This window comes from Kryptolebias marmoratus, linkage group LG22 (assembly GCF_001649575.2).
Source record: "Kryptolebias marmoratus isolate JLee-2015 linkage group LG22, ASM164957v2, whole genome shotgun sequence".
NCBI classification, from domain to species: Eukaryota; Metazoa; Chordata; class Actinopteri; order Cyprinodontiformes; family Rivulidae; genus Kryptolebias; species Kryptolebias marmoratus.
The window spans coordinates 14,222,235-14,249,977 of NC_051451.1; the positions used below are offsets into that span (position 1 = coordinate 14,222,235).

General features: G+C 36.8%; 1 long non-coding RNA gene across 3 annotated transcripts in view; it reads right to left on the bottom strand.

Annotated features, from left to right (window-relative positions):
* Window positions 1-1,056: 1,056 nt before the first annotated feature.
* The window catches only part of LOC108243274, a 74,844-nt gene continuing 48,157 nt past the window's right edge, over window positions 1,057-27,743 (bottom strand). The window contains exons 3-5 of one of the 3 annotated variants that reach the window (XR_001808885.3): window positions 23,675-23,708; window positions 14,760-14,853; window positions 1,057-2,846 (exon numbers count right to left, since the gene is read on the bottom strand). This is a non-coding gene — a long non-coding RNA (uncharacterized LOC108243274). Of the gene's footprint in view, window positions 2,847-14,759; window positions 14,854-23,670; window positions 23,709-27,743 lie in introns of all 3 variants that reach the window. The other 2 variants (XR_001808886.3, XR_005232688.1) reach the window with 2 other exon arrangements.

Genomic DNA, 27,743 nt, shown 5'->3' on the forward strand with positions numbered 1-27,743 from the left:
ACAGTGTTTCAGTATAAATACCACTTTCAAAGGTAAAAGAAAACAGTAATTGTTTTTCTGCAGTTGTACAAATTAAATTACACTTAATTACATGACGTGGCATTTATGTTAACTGATGACTAAATTTTACACATTGGGACATTAGTCTGAGTCATTCATTCACAAAAAACAAACAAACAAACAAATAAAGAAATAAATAACTGTGTTTTAGTTGGACTGATTGAGGGTTTTTTTTGTTTTCAGTTCTTTGAGAGCAAAGGCTATTACTGGTTGTTAGCTGTGGCTCTACACTAGATTAATTCCTTCATCAAAAGGAGGAAAACATATCTCTGAAGATGCTAAACAAGTCTTTTAACACCTGTCCTGGTTGAAGGTTTTAAATTGGTTGCACCTCTCCTGGGTGTGCCTCAGTGACACATTGAGTCACACTTTTATATAATTGCTGCAAGGTAAATAAACTAAACATGCCCAGGGTTACGAAATCAAAATGTCCATATATAGTTGACGAAACAAATATGTTTTGTCTAAAAAGAGTTCAACCAGAAGTCAGGACTATTTTGATACACTATCAGTGTAAAACAGATGAATTTATTAAGGTTTATTTTTCACATTTGTCTCGTTACCCATCATTCTCATCACATTTATATTTGAAAATGTGAAACAAATGTGGGATGTGGCATTTCACTCTGCCTTCTCTTCAAGTACTAAATACGTCACAATCAAACTGAGAGTTGTTTGACAGTTTGGCAGCTTGCTCTTTGCATTCATTATCACATTTCTACGTGTCTAAGAAGCTGATGACTCTGAGCACCAGTGAGAATGATCAGTTCCCAGGCACTAAAAAAGGAGACAGAAATGTAAGAGGAACACCTACCCAGTAGTAACTGATGAAAGAAAAAATGTGTATTTTGCAAAACACCTAACAGAGCAGAAGATTCAACAGTTTCAGCTAAAGCCCGACTTCACTGATCTCCGTGTTCACAAGATGTTGTTGTTGGAAGAAAAAGTGAACTGAAAACCTTCCAGTCGCATTAACAAACACAACCGAGAACTTCCTCAGTTTGAGATTTGAGTTTTATTGGTGTACTGTCATTGTCTCTTACAGCCAGTTTACATTTGCTGAAGTTCAAAACAAGAAGCATGCTGAGCTTTATAGGCATCCAAATATACCAGCCCCGCTCTGTCACTCCCACACTGACTCACTGCGTCTCGCTTTCTTTCTCACGCACTCTTTCCTGTTCAGTGTTGTCCCTCTCTCCTTGGCTCACGTGCAGACACTCAGTCTGCCCGCCTTTCTTTCATCCCGCGCTGCTCTCTGTGTTAACTATACAAACAAAAAGCCGAGCAGCTCGTGTTACCCCCCCCCCATCCTTCCCCTTGTATCACTCCTGTTAATTAGCACGTAGCATGACAAATTAGTGTTCAACATGTACTCCCCGAGAGGGCAAAGTTTTCTTTTAGTTTTCAGTTTGTTTAGCTTAGATTAGGCACTTAATTGTTAAAACACACATGGACCTTAAGAGGAAGCGGAATCGTTTGTTAGGGTGAAACAATAGAGAAAAAAACTAATTGCACAAGACTGTTATGAAAGAAATACTAAAAACAAAAAAGTCCAATATGAAAATTAGAAAACAAAACAAAAAAAAAGACTGCTCTGTAAAAACAAAAAAAAAGCTCTGCAAAATGTGCAACAGGCCTCAAGCTTTCTAATGCCTCACAGTTTGTCAGCTCTACATTTAAATCTGAGAGCAGAATCACACAACACATATTTTAGGAGTTAAGGATGCTTGGAGCTTATTCCTTAGGAAGCAGCACCATCTCTGAACAGTTTGTTTAATAAAAAAGGAGCTGCAGGAACCTTTGAAAGTAAAACTAGACTCCAGATGTGTAATGGAGAGGAAAGCTTCTGAAAGCTGGGACTTATTGAAATATTTAGCACTTAAATGTCATGAACCAGACATGACTCTACTATCAACTAAAAGTGAGATTGCAAAGATTTTAGGGATGATTTTTGCCTTAAACACTACACACATAAGGCAGGATGTCTACCATGCTCTCAAGGCAAGATCAGTATAACCAGATCCTACGGTCTTTCTTCAAATTTCAAATCAAAGTTTCATCATCAGATTTGTTTTGATACAAAGGTTAATGTTTGATCCTTGGAGTAATTTTGTTCGGACTGCTCCTAATAAGAGCATGCTCCTATCTGCAGACAGCTTCTGTTCAGATTTTTATGTGTGTAAAATGGAGAGCACCCACTCCTCTACTCAAAACAGAGGTTTTGAGTTTGTCGGTGTAAAAATATAAGGCTTAAAAAAATGATTGTGCATCAGTTTAATATGCTGCTTAACGAGTGTGTGGTTTTTTTATGTATTTTTTGTCATTTGTGGTGTGTAAGACTCCACATAGTAGGTAATTTTCTACTTGTGTTTTGCTAGCTGTGTTCACAACCAGAAGTGATTTCAGCAGTATCAGCATAATTGGGTGTAAATAGGAAGAAGAAGAAAAAAAAATCTAAAGACCTGTTCACTTAAGCCAGAAACTTTAGCACCAATAAAAAATAAAACAAGCACATTAATCTCCAGCTGTTGTTTTTATGGTCATTTGATGCAACGTGCCAATAAAAAACCTTGCCTACTGCCCCTCACACCTCTTAACTTTGTTCTTCCTCTCAGCTTTTGACTTCATTATCCCCTGAAGCAACTCCACGGTGCAGTTTAGTTTACCAGGCACCATGCAGCTGCTAACCATGACACACAGTACCACCTCCTCCACTGCTGCCTGCGGTCACCACCCATCCCATCTCATGATGTTGATGTTGTCATGGACCCAAACTGACTCAGCAACTGGAAGAGAACCAGAGAAAACAAAACATGAAGGACCTATAAGGACCAAATGTTAAAAAAGAAAAAAAGAAACACCTGGAGTTACAATTCATTTCTACATGCATTCGTAGTGACTGGATTTCTTTTAGCCACTCAATATGTACATAAACATGTGGCCTACGGGACGTAATCAACTGGAAGCTGAGCAACCTGCACAAAATCTGAAGGTTTGCTAAAGATTTTGTAAAATCATCAGCACAAATGAGCTGAATCTGCAAACATGGACACGTATGAGATTTACCTGAAGCACAGGTGTCGCAGTTTTTTAAGCAAACTTTTTCATCTCAACTGAGTAACAGACACGATATCAGAGACATAAAAGGAGCATAAAATAGTTGATTTGTGATGTTGCAGAGCCAAACACCTTTGTGGACTGAAACCAGACGAACAGAATCTTTTAAAATGTACAGTTTTCATTCAGACTCAGTCACTGAACAAAAGCCTTAAAAAAATGAAACAACAATTTTACTGCCTGTAATACACCCATAAACTCTGTGCATCTCATAATACACAACAATATATTACTGACCCACTTTAACTTTTGACATTTACTTCTGCCATGCTACATTGAGGCTGGCCAGACAGTCACATAGACAGGTACTGTTTTTGATCCCAAGGCAGCAAAAGGATCTTCCATGCAGGTTGAAATAATGGTGTATGGGACAAAAAACAATGATATAATATACAAAATAGAGTGAAAGAAAGACACTATTAGCACAGATTGTGTTTAAATGAAACAAAGTTCAAAAGGTCTGATGTGCAGTGCAGGAGATAGCTTGAGAGCCCCCCACAGTGTCTATGATGGATATTAGCTTTGCCGGCATCCTCAACTCACCCAATTATACAATACAATCCAACTTTATTTATAAAGCACTTTAAAAAACAATCCCACTGACCAAAGTGCTGTACACCAGGAAAAATAAAAACACAAGAGGGAAAGCACACAAAATTCCAAAACTATAAAACCAAATAAAACACAATAAAACAATTAAACCCATAAGACAATAAAATAATAAAAGCCAAAATCTCAGACTGAGTTAAAACCCAATGAGAAAATATGTTTTAAAAGATGATTTGAAAACAGGAAGTGAGTCGGCCTGCCTGATGTGCAAAGGCAGATTGTTGTTCCACAGTTTTAGGCAGTGACTGAAAATGTTCGGTCAACTCTTAACCTCCTCTTTGACTTTCAGACTACTTCCTTCTTAGAGGGCAGCGCAGGACTAAACTGTCCCCAATGACTCATATTTTTAATCCCTTCTAGCTCTTCTCAGAGCTTCCCCTGCCTGAACAGAACACCACATAAAAAATACTGCGGAAGGCACCATGTTGCCATAAAAGATGCCTGACAGCATCCTGCAAAATCCAGAAGATTTCAGTTTCCTCCCCACACAGCTGCAGTGTTGCTCAACTGGTCCAGTCTGTGACGGAGGGGAACACCAGGTATCTGTTCTCCTTCACTTAATATCTAATCTCTGAATGCTCACTGGTGCAGTTCAAACGGCTTTTCAGCAGAGGTCATCATGTCTTATCATCATGTCCTTCAGTTAGGATCTGTCAGTGAAAATGGCAGTGACTTTTCAGCACTCCAGCTTGTTTCCTTCTGACAAACACTGAAATATGAACTAAAAAAAATAAAAAAATTTAAAAGGATCAGCCTGGAAAAAACACCTCTACTTCACATCCACTTCACAAAATGCTCTAATCATGCAGCCACAGAAATCTTGTTACCAATCTAATCATGTTTTATGACAAATAAATGTGCAGGAGAGCAGATTTTATCCTAATAGGTCACAGGGAGAACCAATCAAATAATAGTGTGATGTCAAATTGTCACATTTAATTACCTTACAACAAAATTCCACTGATAAAGAAGAGGTCTCACATCATTTTAGGTTAAATTAAGCACATACAAAATCAGTGTCGATTTTTTTTTAAATTTTATTTTAGTTAAACCATTTAATCCCTTCACAAAAATAAATAATGCACAAAACAAGATGTTATATCATGCAAACGCTTTCATTTTTTTAGACTGACTGACATATTTTCACTTCAAATTTAACAAAAGTTAACAAATAAACTGAAATATGTAGGTTGTTTTTTTTCTTTTCTCATAATGTGATCATTTTTTTAACAGGGTCAGTTAACATTTCTGAAATTTGTGCTTCAATAAACATGATTTACAAACTTCACTTTAAAGACTAATAATTACGGTCACTGCAAACTGACCACGGTTTGCTGAGTCATGCTGGACTTCATCTGTTCAGACTGAACAAATCAAAGACATTTCACTCCTGGGGCTTTGCCTTGCGGCTTGGAAAATAAAAAGTTGCAGAAAAAAAAAGTGCCTTACAGATTTGGCTACACAACAGACAATAGAGCTCCTCCCTGAGGCTTTGTGAATCGCTGGAAAAATAAAAGCTGTTTGAGGACATTCACACTTAAGGCCTTTAGCAGATGATATTTTGGAAATCATACACTTGCTCTAGTATAAAGGCAACAAAGATGAGATGGCATTTTAACTGTGAGGCAAATAAAAAACATGTTTTGTGTATCCTCTGTTTTTCTAACCTAATATCTCTAAAGTGTTGGTCTTTTTTTAATTCTTATTTTTAAAGACATGACCCATAAATATAGCAGCTGCGGCCACATGCATTTACTCCCACTATGAAGCCTGCAGAGTCTAAAAGCATATATGTCTGATTGTGGTGACTTTTCATCATAACAAGCTGGAAATTATGACTCACAATTGATGCTCTGTTAATACATATGGGGGAGGAGGGGGTTATTTGTAAAAATAAATGTACAGCAGCATTTTTTGTTGTTCTTTGTAAAGTATGTGAGGTTCATTTGACCAGTATTACTATTTTTAATATGCACATATTTGTCTTTTCATTAAAACAGAAGCATTTTTTGATGGCTGTTATAAAAAAGGACAACTGTAAAAACAAAGCAAAAACATCCAAGTATGACAATAAGTTAAAAGATAAAATGACTGCCGTAAACATGTTTAAAATTGAACTGAATACCGTATTTTCCGCACTATAGGGCGTACTGGATGATAAGATGCACTGTCAATAAATGGTCCATTTTGGAACTTTTGTTATATATATAAGGTGCTCCGGACTATAAGGCACATCGTGCACCTCCCGATTTTTGTAACTTGGCGCGCGCTGCGCTCCATTCAAAATGGATGATTTCGCTGCTCTAGTAGAGCTGGTTCACCTGTATCAGCATTTATATGATCCCTCTATGAGAGATCACAAAGATAATCAAACGGTTCAAAACGTTCAGGTCCTGCTCGACTATAACTGAGCCTTAATGCTGCAAGCGGTGCAGCTTTGTAGTTTACCAAGGTCGTACTAAAAGATTACGACTTCTTACATATATAAGGTGCTCCAGATTATAAGGCACACTGTTGATTTTTTTATAAAATTGAAGGCTTTTAAGTGCGCCTTATAGCCCAGAAAATACAGTAGCTTCATGTAAAAGGCAACTCAACACCTGAGTTAAAATATTAAAGTAGACAAACGCATAAAAATAATAATGTCAAGTAGTCATAAAATACATCTAAAACTTGATTTTTTGTTTGTTTGGTTCACAAAAATTCTTATTTTAATTAAAAAAAAAAAAACATCTAATACTGTATATTATAATGACACAACAAAAGCTGTTTGTCCCAGATCAGCTCACAAGGAAAGATTAATTCCAGTTGTGTGCAGTTTAGGAAATGATTGTTTAGTCCATGTGAGCTCCATTATCTCGGCTGGAGTATTTTATAAACAGAAAAAAACAATAGAAGATGATACCAGGTGTTCCTGAACATCTACGGTTCATTAAAGCTTATGTAAAGAAAATCTGAGTGTATTACAAACATTATTTCCATTTATGTTACTACAAAATTATAAGAAATTAGTAGACATATCTGCTCTGTGTGAGACAAATGATCATATGAACAACATGTTTAAGTAATCTGTCCTTCATGATGAACTTTGCTTTCAGAAAACTAAAATATAATTATTATTTTTTGTCAGAAGCCAAAAGATGAGCTAGAAGGGTTTTTGCCTTTGTGTGCATGTGGGTGTGTATGTGTTTGTTTATTTGTCCTTTAGAAAAATATCTCATTAACCAAAAGACATATTAGCAAACAGAAAACTAACTATGACTTTGTCAGCTTTGCAGATATAGGGTTGCATTAGTTGAGTTTATTCAAACACGTACTAAGAGCATTAATAGCATTAATAGATGTTCTGCAATATTGCTTGAGATTTCCAGATTACATCAAAAGAGGCACTATAACTGCGTAATTTTTCTAAATAAGATGATTTCAGGTGAAAAACTCTGCCGTGAAATTCAGCGGGGAATGTGAACTCCTTATAAATAAATGCCCTCAGTTGTTTTTCTGAATTGATACGCTTTTCTGCAGAAAATAAATGTCTTTGTCATCTTCCTAGAACTACAAATGGACTTTGTGATTAAAAACCTTGCAAGAAGTGCGACAAGATAAATTACAGTTCTCAATTACCAACGTAGGTATTTTCCTTATGCCACAGCTATCGGAAAGACAAGAGGTCAGACAGAGAGATATTACTCTGCCTTGTTGATGCCATTCATCATTCTGTTTAAAGTTTAGAAGATAAATTAGTCAGCTGCCCTCTTTAAGTGGAGTAGCACTTAGTTTTACATTTACATTGGCTGTGCTTCAATTCTACTACTGCTAAACCTTTGTTTGTTTTCTCTTTCTTAATACAATAAAGTTAATATAAACAGCGGTGCATCTGCATGTGTGCAAATTCTCTAAAAGAGCATCACACATCACATTTCTGCAAAAGCCCCAAAGCTCAGACTGCTCAGGCTCGCAGCAACAAAACCACAGACAGCTTCTCCTCTAAAGTAAACAACTCTGTGGGGAACAAAAAAAAATGGAATCAAACAGGGACACCAATTCACTCCAGTGACCTTTTTCTTTCAGGACAAAGACTTTGCAGCTCTGATTAACTTACTGAAGGGACAGGACCAGATTAACCAGTCTGATAGATGACCCGGTGCTTTGTCTTCCTGGTTTGATGAAGTGGAACTGCTTTTAGCTCGCTCAGAGCGCCTTTAAAGACTGTGCAGTTTATTTATTGCGAAGAAAGCAACAAGATGTCCTAAAAGCTTGTGACTAATTATATTTAAATGCCTAACAGTGACGGGGAGCTTATTTATGCCCTGGAACTCAAATCCTTATTCTTAAGGTTAGATCGGAGCGTTCAGGAAATTTAAAGACACATTTCAATTTTTAACGACTTAGTGCACTGATTCAGACTCAAGTGCTGAAGTAATAAATATTGTCATTGTGTTAAAATTTTATGACATAGATGAGAAGTATGTCATTATTTTTGCTTGACTGTGCCGTAGGAACCTAATCTTTGCAAAGCTAGATGCATTGAGGAAATTAAAAGCCTAGCATTTCTTAAAGGAATGCATATCACCCTCCAACTTTCAGAGTTTTAGACTAAAATCATTTGAGTGCTGAGAAGGAATGGAGGAATGGAGATTGTGTTAAGGATGATTATTAGCTACTTCTGCTCCAATTTTTTTTTTTTTTTACCTTATCTCAGTATCTATAAAATTGACTGAGTTATGGCCAATTTTATGTTGGCTAATGTCAATTAGCTGTGGTGGCCATTTTGCAATGGGTGGACTTCAAATGTTAATGAATTTTAGATGACCAAACAATATTTATTTTCTGAAAGTTTCATTAAAATCCGTCCAGTGATTGAATAAATATTTTGCTAACAGACAGACACAGCCGACTTCAATAGTTTTTGGCAAAGTTTTGAAACAAATCTTGCGTGATCAACTCGGACTTGAAGTATGCGTTGTGATTCAGTGGTATCTACTGACACACCAAATGAAGCTCAATGTTTTGAAAAATTGTCTGAATTGGAGCCATTTTTGTGTTTTCTCGTGTTGCTTAGCCGTGGCAGCCATCTTAAGTGGCTGAAATCCATGCTTTCTTTTTGAGTTTTATTCAAATCCATCATGCAGTTCATGAGATGTTTTGCCAATACAGACAAAGGAAAACACAACTGCAGCCACGCCCAGAGACAGTTACATTATCAGGTCTTGGCTTCTGTGGCGTGCAATAATTGTTTTAACAAACATTGTTATTGTTCCTGTTGAATCTCAGTAAAGAGGATTTTGTTTAGCCCAGTGTGGTGGTGGGGTGAACAGCACTGCTGCAGTCTGCTTTACAACTGGAACAACTCATGTTCTGATTGTGGGTCATTCATCACTTATTTCATATTTTTAAGGTGAGAGAGTAACAATCATTATGCCTCTCAGGCAGCAGAGCAGATTAAAAAAATAGTTTGAAGAACTTGTATATATACAGTATAATCCTAAAAGGAAAGTTTTGTGTGACTGCAGCTCCTCCCTGTCAGTCATCAATTACGTCCGGTGAGTGATCGGTAATACAAATTGCATGCTGGTAAAAGATCAGGGGTTATGCTGCTAAATCAATCCGGCCATTACTGGTGAAAGCAAAGAAACCAGTTTGATGGATGAGCAGATGTTTTGTCTTGTTGTCACTTTGGATAAGAAGGAAAAACCTGCGTCAGCGTTAAGTAGGCTTAAGAGTACTTAACGCTGCCTGTGTGTACTGAATGAAGATCAAAGGTGAAAATGAAGGACAAGTATAGCAGATAAGTCATCATCCTGGGAAACCGTTGCCTCCAGGCGGCTACTTCTGAAATTCGTCTCATGCAACTTGCTTAAAAAGTTGAAATCTTTGCGCTGAATAACACTTTTTAAGCGACGCTGCAGCAATGAAAAGTGAAAATATAATACTAAGAAACACAACGACACGCATACACAAGTACGAGTATTTAGTATCAACAGCAATTCGAAAAAATAATGCAAGACAAACTGACTTGTTTAGAAAATGAAAGTGACTCAACCTGCAAGGTTCGAGCTTTTCTGAGACAGATTTCAGAACTCAGACTCCCACTTGAATTAGCGCCGACCTTTCAAAGCTGACTTATTGAGATATTTCTGACCAACTAACAAACAAACAAAAAACACCCACAGCAGCACAGAAACACACCTACAGTGAAATGTAAACGCTTTGAGCCATGACCCATTTTCATTCACTGGCACTTCAGCACCAATACCTGAAAATGGTTTTAGAAATGTGTGTTATAGTCCACCACCAAGGAGGTATATGTTTTAGGTAGCATTTGTTTGTTTGTTTGTTTGTTTGTTTGTTTGTTTGTCTGTGCACAAGATTACTCAAAAAGTAATGAATGAATTTTGAATAATTTTTCAAGAAACATTGAGGTTGTCACAAAAAAACCAACAAATTATAAAACTTTCATGGTGATCAAGATCAGAATTTGTGCTCCACAATTTTTTAATGTTTTAAGCGGAGGTCTCCGAGTGCTTCTAGTTTACAACGTTTTGTCTTTGTTAAGCATCTTAACACTGATCTGGTTACTCAAACATACAAGACTACAACTTAAACTCACATTATAAACCAACTTGTCTAACGGACCTTTTACGATGCCGTTAATTTGGTCTAAATAGTTGTATTTTTTGTGTTCTTGTCATTTGAAAGGATGTATTTAAGACTTTATATATGGAATATATGCAGCTCACTGGATTCAAATTTTAACTCCTAATGAAAGCAAAAAATAGCTTTTCTTTTATAACACCTCTGCACATTGTTAGTATGGGTTCACCTTGTAGGAGAGTGAGTCCACAATTCTCGCATTTGAAATCATTTGCATGCATGTCCTTACTGAGCTGATTTCTCTGCACACATGATCAATGTACGAGTCAATATGGCAGATTTCATCATGAGACCAAATAGGGGCACGCCTAATAAGATCTCATGAAAACCTTTTTGTTCATGAACGTAAGAAAGCATGTCTTATGGTGTGCAAAGCAGCTGGGATGAGAGTCAGCTTTATAAGTGTGATGCCACAGTTCTCAAGCAGAAAAAAAGGTGGAATGCTCCCTCCAGGCCGGGGTTGAGTCCCTGCCTGAAGCGGAGGAGTTCAAGTATTGGTGAAGCTGAAATCAAAGCTCTTGATGACGGAAAGAGACTCCGGATACAATCAACTGAAATCAGGTTCTTCTGTAGGTTCAGCCTAATAGATTGGGTGAGGAGCTCCATGATTTGGTGGGGGGGCTCAGAGTGGAGCTGCTGCTCCTCCGCTTTGAACGGAGTGAGCTGAGATGGTTTGGGTATCAAATTAGGATGCCTACAGGGCCCGCTTTCTGGAGAAAAAAACCCAGAAGTCATGGCCTGGAGACACCTTGGGAACCCCCCAGGAGTTGCTGGGGAGAGGAATGTCTGGGTTTCCCCTTTCGCTCCTGTTGTCTCTATGACCCTATCCAGATACGCAGAAGTCTATGAATGGATGGAAATGATGCGCTTTTTAAAATTTTTTAATCATTTTCTGTTTTTCCATCTCATTTTCCTGAAGATTAAAGGTTTTATGTTGTCACAACTTTGTCTATATTCTGAACCAAAACATGTAAAAATATCAACAACATATCCGTTGTTCCCATGCAATAACATTTGGAATGAAAAAAATATAATAATAAGTCTTTGCTCCATTGCTCCTTGACTCAGTAGATCATAAAAGTGGCAATCCACTGTGTAACTGTTTTTATCCTATTTTGTATTTAAGGCAGGGAACAAAACATATTAAGCAAAAATGATCAGTTCAGTTTCTTCATTTCAGTCCCTTGTGTGCAAACTGTATTTGTTGAGAAATTTAGAAATTCTTTAATACAACATTGCATAATTTCATCCTGCAAAATTAAAACGCAAATATTTGAGTTTTCCTGTATAGGAGCATGTGTCAAATTCTGCTCCTGCTTCACTCGTAATTATCACAAGATTGAGAGGTTTGACGAACTTGTCCGAGCAGCTTTTTTCTTTTTAAAGTCACAAAGGCAGAGATGGAGCTGGAGATAATAAGGCTGAGCCAAAGAATAACCAGAACCAGGGAGCTGGAACGCTGAACACTAATTGTGTCCTTTTCCAGCAAATGCCCACACAGCTGGCAAAACAAGTGAAAGAGCAGAGGCACTTCTGCAAGAAACATTTCACATGGAAAACTAACATCTGCAGCGTTTAGCCTTCTACATATGCTTCTTTTTACTCATCTTCTGAGGACAAATTTTGATTTAAAGGATCACATTTAGGGGAAACCAGTGTTTTTTTGGGGGGAAGAAAACAAAGCACTTAAAGCAGTCTGTTTAATTTTGGGGTGAAAACATTAGTAAAGGAAATGTTGGTTATAGTCAATAGAAGAAAAAAAAAACATTTCCAAGAAGCAGATGCAAATGAATGTAATGTCCTCTGAAGTTATGGAAACAAATATGTGTGCATCTGTGTGCGTGTTTGAAGATGACTCAAAACAGTTGAGCGGCATATGTTCTCACGCACCCACACCGAAGAGAGTCGGTCAATTAAATCATGTCGCGTGGCAGGAAAACGCTCCGTGTGTCTGCTTTTAATTTTCATTTGACTTTTCTAACTTGAGGGAATTAGGAGCATGGCACTGACTGAACCACAGGGGCTGGTGTGTGCAGCGTGCACTTAGTATTTTTATGAAGATCCTCATGAATGGTTCTTCAGGACCAAAACACACTAAATTGCTAAATTAAGCGTCATGGCTTGCACTAATATTTTCTGAATGTAAACCTCTACACCAGCAGCAGATGGTGCATCGATGCCCTACAGTGTGCTGTTCTGCTGTGTCTCTTGATGCCAAATTTTCAATCGTTGCTGCTGCTTAATATTTAAAAATCTTTGCAGCTGTATTAAGCACAGTCACATCATTACAAATACAACAGTAACGACTAAAGGCAGAACATTCCTTAAAAGAATATATATATTGCTTGCAGTCTTTCATGCCAGAGTTTTAGTTTTAGGCTAAAATCCTTTAAAGTTGTGAAATAACAAAGTTGTAACTGTTTTTGGTCAAACCTTGAGAATAACAATATGCACAACTCCATCCAGTACTGCAACATTGGACCAGTCTCAGCTACTGAGCTGCCAAACTTTAGGTCAACTGACTGAGTTGTCGCCACTTTTGTGTTTGCTCAGCGGGCGGCCATTTTAAATCGGAGGGACTCCAAAAGGTAATCAGTTGTAAATGTGCATCCCACGATTATTTGCTAAGCCTCATCAAAATCCGTCCTGTGGTTCATGAGATACTTTACTAACAAACATGTGAAAACACAAACATTAACACATGCTCTTACAACTACATGATCGCCCCCATCTTTGTGATAAAAATGCACAATTGCAGCTGAGAACTTACATAGTATATTCATATTAAGTGAAGCATTTTTCATATTTTATTAAAATCTTTGCTGTAGTTATACTAGATATAAAGCACATGGGAGCTTTTAATGATTTTTCTTCTTTTTTTTATTGACCAGCAGTAACTGATCTGAGACTGAGACAAACATGGATAATAAAACTAAGCAGTTTTAATAAATATTACATAGTAATTATAGAGAAAAACATTTTGCATAAGCGTCTTTTTTCATCAGACAGTGACATATTGTCAATTATAGATAGAGTCACTAAACTTTTGCAGCCAAAAATCTGACCTTTAACCGTCTGAGGGAGCTACGGCTGATATGATGGTGTGTTTACATTTCATTGTTTTGAGTTTAATTTTATTGCCAGACAATTTCCGATTGTGTGCAACTTCTTAATAACCTCACACATTCACACAAAGTAACAAATGAGGTTCCAGCGGGGATGCTCGCATTTTCACTCTGACACAATGACATGCAGAGTATTGATGTTTTGGACTTTGATGAATGAATAGACTCCACTTCGGCTGATTACTCTGAGCTGCTACAGCTGCCTTCACTGTCTGTCAGCCTGCAACAGGGAATCCACTGATATAATGAGCAGATATTGGCCGAGAAAGGTGGAAATTTGAAAGTGTGCAACGTTGAACTTATTGTCCTTGTATTTTCTGGCGTTTCAGCTTTCATGCTACACTCAAGATTTTATTTCTGTTTGACAGATGTGAGTACTGGAAGTTTGTGACTGAGGTTATTGACAAAAACCTCTGACACAAATACAAAACTTCCTCAAGATAAGAGGATTATACAACAAGACGAGCTCAAACAGCAGGACTCTCTTTGTCTTGACAAAACTTCACACTTCATTTAGAAATAATAAATATTATGACTGTGGTTGTAATCTTTGTTATCCCAGGCTTTCCTCTTCAATGTCTGTGCACATTCATAAAAAAAACTCTATTTTTTGTATTGTTTGATGCTTCTTTTGTATAAAATAAACTGACCTCCATAACAAATCTTTTATAGGAATAGCAAGTTGCAGACTTTATTTACTGAATATTCTTCAGTATTCAAACACAGACTCATAAGTTTCTATTTCTCATCAAATCTAATAATAGACTTCACAACAAATCAGGGCAAAAACTAAAATAAAAACCATAAAATCCAAATAATAAACCTATATGATAAAAACCTAAGTGATGAGCACAACTATTGGTTCTGATGGTAACATGACTCACAACCTACAGACACGAATTTCACCAAGAATGTTTTTTTTCACATTTTTATACCTCGAGTTAAACAATTATTTTTGCCCTAGTATCACAGGGGGACTTCTGGGACTCTGAGTGCCAGGTTTTATTAAAGTGAATATTCATACAAAATAGAAAATGAAACAAAAACAAAATCCATGGCGTTGAGCTATGCAACACCACAAACTCTCCAAACACACACACATTCAAACAGGAGTGCTTCTTATCAGATAAACACATCTGATTTCAAGGCACTGATCACACCAGCAGTACAGTAACATATACAGATTTTAACTCCTACCGTTTAACTTGTGCTGAGGTGTTTCCCCGTCCGCTTGTCAGGATGGCTGAATGTGGTGGAAATCAGCCTCAAACTGCCTCTCCGTCTTGTGTCTCTGCAAATAAAAAGAGAAAAAAAATCATCATCTCAAAAAGACTGCAGCCCTAGAGACATGAATAACTTTCTGCAAAGTCACTTAGATGGGAATTCTTACGGTAAATATTTACAGAATTCTCTCTTGCAGGACTCTGAGCATACTATCATATATATATATATATATATATATATATATATATATATGTTTTAATTTGGGTAAACAAGCCTGAGATTGGACTTTTAAAAGTACGATCTGAAGAGAAACACACCCGAATGACACAACGTGCTCTAAATCATTTTCTGACACACACACACTCAGGTCTGTTCTGTTTGACTTCACTGAGGGTCTTGGTTGATTTTGTTCTCCAAACACAACGTGATCTGATGTGTGAAATTTCAAATTTCACACATCAAATCATGCCGTATTGTGGCTGTGCGCCTGAAAACGTCTCAAAAGAATTTTCTTTCAAGCTGTCATTTTGTCGGGTGCAATATTTAATCATGTTTCTTCATCTGACTCATAAATATTGTATGAATGACACAGAGTTTACAGGCAGAAACACACACACACACACACACACACCAAAACGACTCACTCTTTTTGAAGAACAAAAGTTTCCATGCAGAAAGAGCTGCTTGTGTTCTTCGTGTGAGCTGAGCAGACTGCTAAAGAGCCACATTAAATTGTTTACTGTAACACTTTTTTACATAGATACGAAGATGCCTTTTTCGATAGGCCGTCTCTCACATTAACCACTGAAAGAAGCTGGACGTCTACACCTTGTTTCATTATTAAATAAAGCGTATGTTTTCCAACACATCAGCATATTCAACAAAACATATAGTCCAAAAGGCTTACTTTAAATGTGTTGCTTTAAAAAGAAGAAAAAGGTATTTAACTTTGTTTGTTTTACTGAAATACACAGAGCAGTAAATCAGATTTTCAAAAATCTTGCAGTTATTTGTTGTATTTTTGGGTAAATCTTTCTCAACCCCATTTTACATCTTTGTAGTTTGACACATAAGCCAGCGTGGAGAAAAGCCATCCCACACACAGCAGGCAGATGTTTTGTTTTTGTTTGTTTGAGCGTGGGCTAAACTTTGCCTAGACATGAATCTTGTTTTTGTGTTTTGTGTAAAGAAAAGGTGAAAGGAGATTAAATATAGATGACTGCCCTTTGGTTCAACCTCTTATCTTTTATTTTTAGATTAATGGAAATAAGTATATCCATCCATCTATCCATTGTTTTTTATTTTTCTTCCAGCAGTCACTGTGTGAGAGGCTGGGGACACCCTGGACAGGTCCCAAGTCTGTCACACGGACACAGAGACAAACAACCATTCACACTCTCACTCAGGGACAATTTACTAATTAATCTAACATCCATGTTTTTGGTCTGTGGGAGAAAACCAAAGTGGTCTGAGAAACCCCACATGGAGAACATGTAAACTCCACACACACGGGCCAGGAGGCAAACCTGCAACCTTCTTGCTCTGAAGCGACAGCCCTAACCACTGCTCCACTGTCCCGCCTGGAACAAATATATTTATCACGTATTTACTTTAATTCCTTGTTCTTGTTTGTCTTCTCTTTAAACATAAATAAATAGTCCTGTCACTGTTTAATAGGTGATGCACGTAAAACCCTTAAAAATGACAAATCTGACTTCATTCATGAAAAAAAAATTAAACAAATATAGTCGCATTTATATCCACCTCTTCGACAGACATGTTTACAGAAAATACAGCAAACCTGTTTTTAAATGTTGGGGTATCTTTTGTTAAAGTCTGTTCGCTCTGTGCAGAAGGACTTTGCCTCAGAGCAAATATGTAGATTATTTTAAGGATTATTTTCATCTTGTTTCTTGTTTTGTTCCTTTTGCAGATTCACAATAATATTAATGATAATTGTAAAAAGTAAATAAAATTAACAGTTTCCTATAACAGTTTCATTATCATGCTCTGCACATGAGTTCCTCTGGCATCTACAGCCAACACTTTAATTATGTCTGTAACATGCAAAATACTCATTATGTACACAGGGTGACACAATAACATGCTTTATGTTGTCTAACAGCACTGTCTTCGCAGCCAAAGAGCAGGCTTGAAACAAAATCAATTTTTCATGCATAAACTGCTGCCTAAAGCCTTCAAACAACAACAAAAATCCTCCTCCCATCACCGCCTTACATTAAATCACCAGCAAAGAACGAAACATCTTTTATCAACATTAACAATTATAATAGCTATTACTAATTTGACGCGTGAAGAACTAATTTCAGTGTCATAATCTATATAACAAAAAGCAATAATCCCAGATACTACAGGCTGCTAAATGAATGAATGAACAAATAAGTAACTTAGCAACAACACATTTATTTTGTCAGTACTGCAAAACAAAAGTGAAAACCCTGTGAAACAATGAACTCCAAATAGACTGATCAGATGTCGTATCTGATTCAACAAACCGGATTTGATCGTGTTGGTTACGTAAAGCAGGAGTCACTTCACTGATCACAATCTGCTGAGCCGCACGTCCATCAAAGCCACTTCGCTGACCTTTCCCAAGCAAATTCTTTTTTGGGAGCAGGACAGCATAACATCCGCCTGGTAAAACCTGTTTTGGTGTTTGACGCTTGTCAAGATGTGTTAAAATAAATAATCGAACAGTGCGTCTAAAATGTCCGAGTCTCCAACAGGACCCATACCCTTGGTTCTATCGGGTTCGGCGAGAGCCCAAAGAAAACAATGACAAATCAAGATCTGGGGTTTTGACAAAACTCAATGATTTATTGTGTGAGACGTGAGCTGCTCAGCAGGCTCACAGCTACAGAGTGAGAAAAGGTTTCCAAACACGGGTGTGACTTTACAAAGGAAATGGGTTATTTATCTCAGTGTCAAACAAAAAAAAACATTAAGCTCTTATTTCATAATTGTTGTTTGAGGAACAAAATATTTCAAAAGAGGAAAATATGTAACCCATCACTAAAACAGAAACAGGGAATAATTGACTAGAAGTCAAATCAGACCCTCACATCAACTTCATCAAAATTAAAACCTCATACCTTTCTGCTTATTTTTGCAAAATATATAATTTAGCTTTTTTATAAGAGCAACACTCATAAACAGAACATCAAGTGTGTTTTATCAAAAAGGGACAGTTGAGAGCCACATTTAGGCAACTGGCCCTAAATAACAAACTCATTAAGATTATGTTCACAGGGGTCATAAATCACAGAAGAGAGGATTAATTTGCCTAAAGATGTCTTTACAAACTGACCCATTTAATGACCCACATGAGTCGCCTCCTGCTGATCATTTACAGCAATGACCTGAGATCAGAAAGAGGAAACCTTTTTATTTTTATTCATTTACCGTTTCAATAAATAGTTTCCAGATTTTCTGAAAAGCTTTAAATGTTTCTTTTGGGATTTGGGCCGTTTTTGTTCCTTTTACCTCCAGTCCTGATCATATCTCAGAGATTTCTCAAGTGTTTATTTGTTTGTTAGGCCACCTAACAGTGACCTACCAATCAACCAGGCATAAAAAAGGCTTCTAAACTCAACGGGACGTTTCAGTGTTGCGTCGACATATAACAGACAACTTAGCAAAAAAAATGATTTCATATTGGATCTTTAGGCATTTTGTTACCAGCACAGAAACACAATTTGTTCCTGTTCCTTATGCTGAATCTACACAAAACACCAAATATAACACAGTTTGACAGACATCAAACAGAATTTTAGCACTAACAGGATGATTCCCAAAGAGCCTTTGGCTGTAATTTTAGCAGCTGTAGATGGATCATCTGAATAATGATTTATTTCTGACATTCTGTCTTAGATTTGTGATGGCCTTTTTGCACTTTTCTTTCTGGACAACAACCTTTTCAGCTACAGTTCATGTGCTGTTTAACTTAACTTAATTCCATTTATATAGGACCTTTCAAACACAAGTGCTTAACAAAGGGAAGCAGACAAAGAGCTTCCACTGAATCAGGGCCAAAACTGAAAGATGAGCGTTGATGCTGTCAGACAAAAGCTTTGCATTTGAACATGCAGTTTGGCAGCTCATAACCTTTTTCTTTGTGCATGACTGAGTGTGTCAACATATATCAACAAGTCAAAGCAAATGATTCTGGGATAATTGTTGTTTCTATATGCAGATTACCGTTTCCAAATTACACTCAAATTATAAACTATAAACTTTAATGCAGCCTGTTATTCGTGTAGCAAATTACCAGAACAAAATATATATAACAGCAGTAAACATGTCTTCAGTTTTAAGGTTTCATGTATCAGGACATACCGGTAATCAGGATAATCTGTTTCTTATCCGGACTTTAATCTAAGGAAAATCAGCCTTGGACAAACAGCAACATGCAGCATATTACATCTTGTAATCTTACTTTTTTTTAAACAAAAATTAAGCCAAAATGTCAAAATAAAAGTGTGTGCAAAAGTACTCTGTTACTGCATTCATAGGATTTGTGCTTAAAAGGTTGCATCTGAACAAACCACAAACTTTATAGAACTCAACAGATGAAAACAAAGAGGGAGGTGTAAGGACATAAACTAATGCATCACACCATAACACAAGCATTTCATACCGACAGTCAGGGCGGTTGTAAAAGGTTTATGATTTGAGCTTATTTTGCAGCCTCTTTGCAGTCATTGAGTCGACCGTGAACTCCTCTGTTTACCAAAGTATTTTAGAGTCAAATATGAGGCCATCTGTCCAAGAGCTAAAGTCTGGCCCAAAACTGGGTCATGCAGCAAGACAATGATTCCTCAGGCTGAATTAAAACTACTAAAGAATGGATGGAAAAAGACAAGACTCAAGGTATTGTTAATGAACAGAACAAAATCCAGACCTCAGCTTGAAAACAATTCTTGAAATGCCACTTTGGGACTTTAGAAGAGCTGTGCACAAACAAACACCTGCAAATCTCAATGAATTTAAACACCACTTTAAAGTAAAGCGGGCCCAATTTCCTTTTAAACATTGCAAGAGAACAATAAAAACATACATAAGATGATTACCTCAAGTTGATTTTTACAAGCTACTGAATTATGCAGTGCTCATAGTTTTCCAAACAACGTTTTTACTGTTATTGTTGTATTTAAGCTTAGATTTTATAAAATAAATACTATGTGCACTAAGTATTGATCCCATTGGAGCAACTGTTTTTGTTGTTTATTTTTTTTAGAGTGATCACATTTTGCACTAAAATGTCAATATGCAAGGTATTCATAACAGCTGTGAGGAGAGCATCAGCGTGTATGAAGAAGACATCCTTTTCTACAGTTTCTCTGTGAGCAAGCAGAAGCCTCCTGTAAAAATAGCAAGCTGGCTGGTAAACAAACTGGCCTCAAAAAGGAAGTGAGAGGTTTAATATCAGAGAGAGGCTGAGGCAGCATGAGCCCAGGGAAAATCCAGAATCAATATGTTTCAGTTCTCAGTACGGCCTACCGTAGCATATTTACATTCAACTGAGGTTTGTTTACAGTTCACTGCTTATGTCTACAGCAGCAGACAACAAAAGGCTCAGAACAACTCTGAAGGTGTGACTAAAAGTCCTGGGGAACAGGGTTCCTTTGTGCATTACAGCAAGCAAATCAATGTCGCTTTTCTACAAACCGATACAGCATTTATCTTATCTCGATTTCATGTTATCATCATTAACTGTGGAAAAAAATGCAGTCATCAAAAGAGCAGAACTGGAAAAAAAAGCTCAAAATTAAAGCAATACTGTGTTTTTCTATGAAACATTTCTATCAAACATGTCAAGTTTCAGATGTATGTTGAAGTTTGGCCGAAGATGTAGTTGTCTTTGTGTTAAAAAACAAATAAAGATCACAAATATAGTATAATCCACTTTTTCTGGATTACCTGAAGGTTAATCTTATGTTTCCGCTTCATCACTGTTACAATAATAAAAAAAAAGTTTTAAAAATTAGTGAAAAAAATCGAGTTTTGGCCAGTTTATCTGATTCATCTCCTCATATTTACCCACCTAAACAATGATTTTGTCACTGTTAAGCCTTACTTCTTCTTTTGAGTATTTTTTTCGTGTTATTTTTTTACATCACAATAGCAAGTGTTTTTGTACCAGAAAGGAAAAACCTGTGGTTTGAAAACACTTTTTTTTTTTTGGAGTAGCTGTTTCAACAGCCCACTCATGTTGTTCAAGACAGATTTTACTTCAGTTTTGTGTGAGTGCTCCAACAGTGCTGCAGAATGATTTGGCTGCACCAACTCATATTCATATTTTTGCATGTCATCGAACAATTATCCTGAGTAGCAGTGAGTACAGACTGCAGCAATCAAACCTGGCGGTCCATTTTGTGCTGTGCTGTGTTTTATCTTCTTTATTTTTTAAATATGTGACAGTACGGCAAAGTGGTTCCAGATTTATGGGTGACGATGTACTAAAAATAAATTTTACAAAATGTCAGCAAATGACTGTACATGTAGTTTTTCCCCGAATAGAGAAAGGTAATACCAAAAGCACAAAAACTTGATTTTTAAGACAAAGAAAATCACTTTTTTAACTGTATAATAACAAGTAGAATAGGGATGGCTTCAATGCAGTGATATAAAAAAGAAAAAAAATTCAAAAATGCAGGAGTCCAGTACATGAAAAACAGAAAAAACTTGGTATTTCTTTACAATGTGTGCATGCACATGTGGTTTGTAAGGTACTTTATTTGAGGCAGGATATGGTAAGGCTTTAAGATGTTTTACTTAAATACCTCTACCCCCACTATAAAAAGAAGAAAAAAGCTTAAAAAAATGATTTGTGGCTTCTTTTTTTTTTGATACACAGACACTTTCCTGCTGCAACAGACTAAATCAAGGCCAGACAAAGCCATGAAGGGATGCTGGTGCTGCAGAACCATTTAGAAAACAACATCATAAGAATGAAAACAAAACAGAGCAACTTTCTGCATTAATCTCAGAACAATCACTCAGATGCAAACTTGAGCCACAGAACAACTTGAAACTACCCAACTGAGACTGTTCTCCTGCAACCAGAGGGTGAGATCCAGACATGAAAATGTTAATATCTGCATGTATGTATCTGTATGTGTCATTTAAATTTCAGTTTCAAGCTGCTGAAGCTATTTAAAACAAACCCTCACAGATGATAGAAGATTTAAAGATTTGTTCCAAATGCTATGGTGCATCAAAAGCATGCTCACTATTTTTTTTAAATGTCCTGATTAGACTATTAGAATTGGATTAGATTAGAATAACAGAAGTCTCTGTTTGCTGTGTTTTCCTCGAAATGGGACGTGTTGATGTGAGAGGACGAGACAAAGACTGCAGGAATATGCTGATTCAACTTAATCATACAAATAATGTGGTTACAACTCATTTATACCCAATTATCCACCCCTCACTGTGTTTGAAGGCTTTGCAAAGACAACCTGAACATGCTGCGGGATAATAATGCAGGTTCTCACATATGTGGGCAGCTTTGCCACGCAGCCCTGGCATCAGTTTTTCACCTCACTAGTGAAAATCTGCTTCTTTGCTGAGTAGCTTGGAGTTGTCCTCTTTAACTTGCATTAGTCATTCAAAGAAGATAATATTGTTCAAAAGTTCATTATAATTAGAAATCTATTTTTCATAAATGCAGTCTGTAAAATAAAATGGATGCTAAAGATAAACTGACATGATTCAGAAGTTTCAGACAGAGTGAGCTGCACTTCATTTCCTTTGATAGAAAAAAAACATTAATTTTAGGTGAAAAAGTAAAAGTATCAAAAAGCTGAGAAGTCATTTAAAGTTTTGTACATCATACAGCTGAATATAAGCCTTGTTTTGTTTTGTTTTGTTTTTAGGGTCCCACAGACCTACTTGCTGTTTACATGCACATCTGACCTTAAGAAAACTTGATTTGTGTCGATGTGGTAATTCCTCCCTTTGCCACAAACTGCATGATGCATGAAGCTGATAAGGTGGAAATAAGCAGCAGAGTTCTGAAGCATTTCACCATTTGACAACCAAAGGGTCAAAGGTCAAATGAGACACTGCACCAAAAAGAGAGCCAAGACCCAAACCAATCAAAAACATCCACAGTCGACAGGAAATAACCTTTTACAAAACAATATTAGAGGTAAATCAAGCTAAAAAAAAAAAAATCAATAACAGAGTGGTTGTGCTGAAAACGAGCTTGTGTATTAGTTCCTGAAAAGTTGACTTGATGCACATGCAATGTTTAAACTCGGCACCAACATCTGCTCCAAGTGAGTCGTTGCTCGCAGTGATGCTGCTGATTATCTTAAACAAAGCATGAAATGTTGTCGTGTGTCTCAAACAACGTATAAACAGACTCTGATTTGAATGTGTAAATGTCAGGCGGGACGGATGATGAGCAGAAAGAAGAGGAAACAAACTCCTTCACACACCCATGTGCATGCAAATAAATACATACACCGTTCAGCACACACACACACACATGTTAAAGCTAAAGCACATAACTTTTACAGCCAAACACACAAAACAATAAAGGTAAGCCAAGATTCCCCAAGTCTTTGAGCCTCTGCTGTATATCTAAAACGTTTTTTTTATTTTATTTTGCATCTGTTATATTTCTCTCCAAACTGTATTAAAATTAGAAGTAGTGGGTTGTTAATATCCACTGATCCTGCAGAGAAGAATCTGCACCATCACAATGGTAAATCTTATAATCTTCTTTAAACTTGAATGTTGTAGATGAACAACGCTGTACATGCTATACAAGCAACAAATTTGTGCACAGCTAACTCCACACACAGGTTGCACACACATTCTGACAAAAGCCATGCACACACAGTTGTACACTTACTTACAATACACCCACACTGCTGCAGAAGTCACACAGCCCTGCAGAGTTAGAAATAAATGTGCACAGTTATTAACACATACGGGAGTAAACATGCATTTATAAAGACATAAGCTAGCACTGAATACTGTACATCTACACACTTTATGCAGTGTGTTCTATGTGAACACACAACTACATAAACACTATCAACATTTATTAATTTTCAAACAGCCATATAGTTTTGTATTATCATTGCAAACATCAATGATACACCTCTAAATCTAAAATGCATGCTCTCCCAGAGCTGTAAATGCAATAAATTATCAGATATACTGTAGTTACAAACATGAAAACAGTGAAATGTTTTCACGCATTAAGCAGTAATGTACAAATTCATATTGCAAGGCTTTTGGGAGGGTCTATGTGACACACCATGTAGTGTGCATATAGGCAATGTATAATCAAGCAGAAAAAGGAACATGTGTTGCTGAAGTACAAACACACACAGTTATAAAGTTATGAAACACACACTCGCAATTACAGAAACACACCTATAGGGTCAGACATGTTCACAAATAGTAACGCATGCATAATGATATATACACACAAACATGTACATGCATGGTGAAAGTAACTACACTTAAATGTTGAATAAATGTCCTTGCATAAAAACATGGTTATGTCAGTTTAAAAACTGTGGAAACACAAGCAATATGATCGCCGTAGAGATACACACACACACACACACACACACAAACCCATACAGTACATAGAGCTGTTCAAACAATGTGCAGATAAACAAATTCTGCATGCACAGACACAACCAGACATGCTATCATTATTTTAAACACTATAAAATATAAGAACATATTTAGAAACTACAAAAAAGCATGTTTTACACAAAGTTGTGGTACAGGAAATGTTAACAATTAGATAAATGTCTCACACACACATATTTTTTATTTTAAGCCATGAGCTCACACAACTACGAAAACACATAACTATGCCATATATGTGTCCGCACACAAATATAAGCCACATAAAAATGCACAAATTCAGATCCGATTATGTTGTGCAAGCACACACACACACACACACAGACACACACACAGACTGAGCTAGAAATCTAAGTGTTTAAAGAGACGCTGACGGTAGCAACGGGATGCCACCCACAGACACAAAACTGCCTTTCTGAAACCATAAACATGTATGTATTTACCCAATATTATTGTAGGTCAGGCACATATAGTTTGTGACATTTAATTTCTTCAGCAAGCATTTTCGCAAACTCAGGAGAAATTATGGGATTAAAGATTAAAATCAGCAAAGAGTTCAGCCAACACATATCAACAACAGTCGCAAAGTGAAAATTAATATAAATGGTTTAATGTTTTTCTCCTAAAATGATAACACACACAACCAAAGTTTGATCAATATGAAGAAAAATGAAGTAAGGAAAATAGGAAAAGAAAATTTACATAATAAACCTGAAGTGATCCAGTCAGAGAGTAAAATTATTTTTGTACAACATGAACGAGCATCAAAATTGTGCTGAGTGTTATTTTGAAACTGCAGATCTAAGTCATAAAAAGGAAAAAAAACAATACTCAGACGTGTGTGAAAGGAGACGTGATATTGAACAAATTGCAAGCTTTCAGTCAGAATGAATGTCAAAAGAGATTTAATGAGTCAAAATGTGTATTCAGATGAGTGGGCGATTCTTAAAAATTTAACTCTTTACAGCCAAGAGAAAGATTGTTACACCTTGAAAAGCGGAGAAAAAAAAAAAGAAGCCCGACAACCTAAAAAGTATCCAGCCACCAACATTTCACTGATTTTTTTCTTTTCTTTTTTCTTTTTTGTAAAGCCCACATTTGTTGATACTGAAAAGGTTAAAAGATTTTTTTTTTTTTTTTTTTCCAGTCGAAACTGAGTGGGTTGTTAGAGAACCGAACATTTCACAAGGCAAATTTCCCCTGGTGCTTTAGTAATATTATCACTCCAAAGCATCACAGTTTCAGAATGACTTATGGATTTATTTATACAAAGAAAACAAGTTTGACACAAATTAAAACAAAAAGAAGTCACAGGGTACGACTCATGAGTCAGTTTAGACAGCAGAATTTGAAATTAGAGCACAATTTGAACAAAAATAATTGTCTTTTTAATTGTTTTAGCACTTTAAACCTGAAATTTAAAAGTGTAGCACTGTTCATATTATATATTATAGTTGGATTGCACAGTTTGTTCACAAATTATCATTTAAATAGGAAAGGGAATATTAAAAAGTGGCACAAATAAACGCAGACAGGTTGCTAAAAAATGTTTTTGCACTTTATTTGTTTGTTCATATATGATGCATGTCACTACTAAAGCCACATATTTATAATGTACCTAAAAATGAAAATAACCATTTGCAAACATTTAACAGCCCTCCACCCACAGCTCAAAAGTTTATATGTCACCTTTAAAAGTTCATCGATCAAAGTTATTCTCATTCTGATTCACAGTTTCACTATTACTGGTGGATTTATTTATTGAAAAATACAAATCCAACGCAAACAAACCGCGCTCGGTGCACAAGTTCAAATTCACATAATTACTTGGCATTATTTTTAACGCACCGATCATCTGTTTACCTTTGTGTTTCACACTTAGGTGCACATAGAAACATTCGGGGGCCTATGACTAAAGAGAGAGAGAGAAAAAAAAAAACACGCAGCCGCCGACGACAATTTTTTAGTGGCTGATAAAAACAGTGAGCACAAAGTCAAATCAGAACTGAGATGGACAATTTTTCCCCAGACGCCAGAGTCTGGGTTTGTCTCTGTGGGACGTAAACAGCTGTGTGTGGGGACGACCGTCTGACCGAACTTTTCTGCACAGCACCCCTTGCAAATGTGAGATAGTCCGACGTGACTGTGTAGCCTAAAAATATAAAGGGGAGGCAGAGCAGCTTTCCTTGGTGTCTTTTTACTATCAAAATTAGTCAGAGAGCAAAAGAGACGACGCAGAGGCTGGGCTTTGATGCGATCAGGCACGGCGTGTGTTTCAAAAAGTGAAAAGGAAGCTGAGAGGATGAAACAATGGTGGGTAGAGCAGCTGAAATCTGCCTTTTCCTTTTTCTCTGCCGCGAGTATTTTGAAGTTGAAAGGAGGCAGAAAATGTGAGAACAATGCAGTGAAAATGTAGAAAAGGGGAAACAGTCAAAGTTAAGGGCATAATGAGGGTTTATAGTGAAGAAAAGAGTTCAGAGGACTTTAAAGTTCTGCTTTTCAAAAATAAATGCAACTCGGCTAAAAGCGAAAAGTAGCCACAAATTTGCTTTCCTTCGTTTTTTGCTTAACTGATATTTTAGGACAAAAGTGAAAGTAGAAAATAAAATCGTTTAGGTAAACATGAAGAGTGAACCTGCTTCTTGAAAAACAAAAGAGGTGTAACTACGGTAAAGTGAAAGGAAAGCTTTCGGGTTAATATTTATCACAAAAAAAATTGTTTTGTCATAAATTCTGCATCACGTAGTCATAGTTTACATTTTCACTATGAGACACTTGTTTCTAAATGGTGGGTTTGGTCTGAATCATGTCACCTTTTATGCCTCATCGATCAAAGCAGTTCTCTTTTCGATTCTGTTTCACTGAGAGCAGACAAATCGACTCCTCTCTGTTGTGCGCGCCTCTGAAGGCTTTTAAACCAGAAGCAAGAAAAAAAAAGGGAAACAAACCAAAGAAAAGGTATGAAAGAGCCTGAAAAAAAGGGCACAGAGAAGGAGAGAAAAGTAACACATGGAGACATTTTGGTTGAACTGCAGTGCGTGTAGAGCTGCCTGTCAGCCGACAGAGCAGGGATATGTGGGAGGCTGCACAGACGAACAACAAAAGTCCCTGGGAGCGCGGTGGCCTAAAAACGACCGTCTCCATTTTGAGGTGAGATGTGAAAATGACACCACCATCTGTTCAAAGTGCTGAAGTGATGAGGAAACAACTCTTGACTCCGCCTCACACACTCAGTGAGCCACCTCTCCTTCCACAAACACACCGTTTCTTCTGCTCAGTCCTGTCCAGTAAATCATCCGACGCAGAAGTGAATTTGGG